Below are 2,596 nucleotides of genomic sequence, written 5' to 3'. Positions count from 1 at the left end.
CTGTTGCATTGTGGTAAATTGTGGTCAATGTCGTGAGACAAAGTGTATGTGAACTGCTGTATGGAAAGTGAATTTGCTCTGTAAATTTTCACCCAGATCACAATTATATATATATATATATAAACTCTCCTTCTACACCCTCTCCTCCTTGATAACATGGTAGAGGAGTGGGAGGAGCTAGTTGTGGGTTGACTCCACATAATATATTTGAACTCTTTGAAGAGCAAAGCCAGGAAGGGATTATTATCATATAGTTTTTTTTGCCCTAAACATCATACCTGTGAATGAAGACTCAGAAAATGATATAAAGGAGGATAGTCTTGAGATTTACTAAAGATGCCAGTGTCTTCAAGATTACTGAAGCTGACCAACAGCAAGTGTGTGAAGGGGATAAGAAGAAGTTACAGGAGGAGCAATAAGGGAAAGCTCAATGCAGAGGCTGATTTGGAGCTGAAGTTCCAAGAATGTGTTTCAGTAAATGTGACCTGAACTTCATGTCACTTCCATTTGGCTGGAGTTTCTTCACTCTTAAATTGGAGATATATATATATATATATATATATATATATATATATATATATACACACACATTTATATACATGCTGTTGTTGTTGTTATATGCCGTCGAGTCGGACTCGACTCACAGCGACCCCTCCTTGGGTTTCCGAGGTGGTATCACTATGGAAGTAGATTGCCCAGCCTTTTGTTGTTGTTGTTATGTGCCCTCGAGTCAAACCCGACTCATAGTGACCCCTCCTTGGGTTTCCGAGGTGGTATCACTATGGAAGTAGATTGCCCCGTCTTCCTTCCAAGGAGTGGCTGGTGGGTTTGAACCACCAGCCTTCTGGTTAGCAGTTAAGTGCATTAGGCACTACACTACCAGAGCTCCATTTATATACATATGTATATATGTGTGTGTATATGTATATGTAGGAGTTCTTGTGGCATAGTGTATAAGGCATTTGATTGCTAACCAGAAGGTTGGTGGTTCAAACCCACCAGCCACTCCTTGGAAGGAAGATGGGGCAATCTACTTCCATAGAGATACTGCCTTGGAAACCCAAGGAGGGGTTGTTATGAGTTGACTGGACTTGATGGCAGTGAGTTTGGTTTTGTTATACACATATACATACATACATACATATACATATACATATATACATGCATACACACATATGTACATATACATACACACATACATATATACACACATATACATACACATGTTGTTGTTGTTACGTGCCCTCGAGTCAAACCCGACTCATAGTGACCCCTCCTTGGGTTTCCGAGGTGGTATCACTATGGAAGTAGATTGCCCAGCCTTCCTTCTGAGGAGTGGCATGCATACATATATACATATATATGTCGCACAGGATACTGTGGGGATCAAGTTTGCAATGAAATCAAAATATTTTGAAAAGTAAGACCACAAAACCAAACAAAATTCACTGCCATTGTGTCTATTCTAACTCATAGTGACCCCCATTGGATTTCCGGGGCTGGAAACCTTTATAGAAGTAGATCGCCCCACCTTCCTTCCATGGAACAGTGCATTATGAACTGCTGACCCTCTGGTAGCAGCCAAATGCATTATGTAAATATGAGGCATTATTTTACTAGCAATATCAACAATAAGTAGTATAAATGTTACCTTCTGTTCTGCTAATAACCATCTTGAGGGCTTATAGGTTGAAGTTGCTTACTCTGACACTGACCACTATTTCTGGGACCATGGTGATAATTTTCCTCTCTGAGAAGGTTTTATTTATTATATTCCTCTGTTACTCTTTCTATTCATCATAGTACTATCAGGTAAGTAGTAGTATTCCATTGTACTGATGTGGAAACTGAAACACAGACAAAGCAGTTTGCCCATATAATGACTGATGGGGCTAGTTCATGCCTCCAGGATCCATATTTATAATCATTACACTACAACATCTCATGCAAATAAAATTTAATATTAAAAAGTATGTAATTGATAAATTAACAAGGTCGTCTATATAGAACCTCAAGTTTTCAATTTAGAAAAGCTCATTTTAGGGGAGACAAGGCCAGCTGGCAGGTTCTACCACCAAATGGGATCTTTTAGCCAAATTCTCCATAAAAGATTCCAAAACTGCTCAGACAAGGTGAGGAATTGAACAGCTTTGTAATGACAAACACGAGGTTGAGGATTCTAAGTCACATCAACCAAACCAAACCAAACTCACTGCCGTCGAGTTGGATCCAACTCATAGCAAGCCCTCCTTGTGTTTCCAAGACAGTGTCGCTACAGAAGTAGATTGCCCAACCTTCCTTCCAAGGAGTGGCTGGTGGGTTTGAACTACTAGCCTTCTAAGTCATGTAGGGACTCAAGAAAGAGGTTGTTGTCAAGAGAAGACTTGCCATTAAGAAAAACAGTCCAGAATTCTCCAGGTGTATGGCACCCTTTGGGATTGCCTAAGATCCTTGTGAAATGCACTTCCAGTATTTGTGCTTTTCCACAAGAAATCTTCTTCCACATCTTGTCTCTTCCTCCATTCCCCCAATTTTACCCTTTCCCCTGGAACCATAAGGTTTCCACTATCAAATTCTTTTGAGAAGTGGGTGGCCT

The sequence above is a fragment of the Orycteropus afer genome, unplaced genomic scaffold, assembly GCF_000298275.1.
Source record: "Orycteropus afer afer isolate SDZICR_OR568_19922 unplaced genomic scaffold, OryAfe1.0 scaffold00334, whole genome shotgun sequence".
Lineage (NCBI taxonomy): Eukaryota > Metazoa > Chordata > Mammalia > Tubulidentata > Orycteropodidae > Orycteropus > Orycteropus afer.
Note: the sequence above shows the minus strand (reverse complement) of the source record.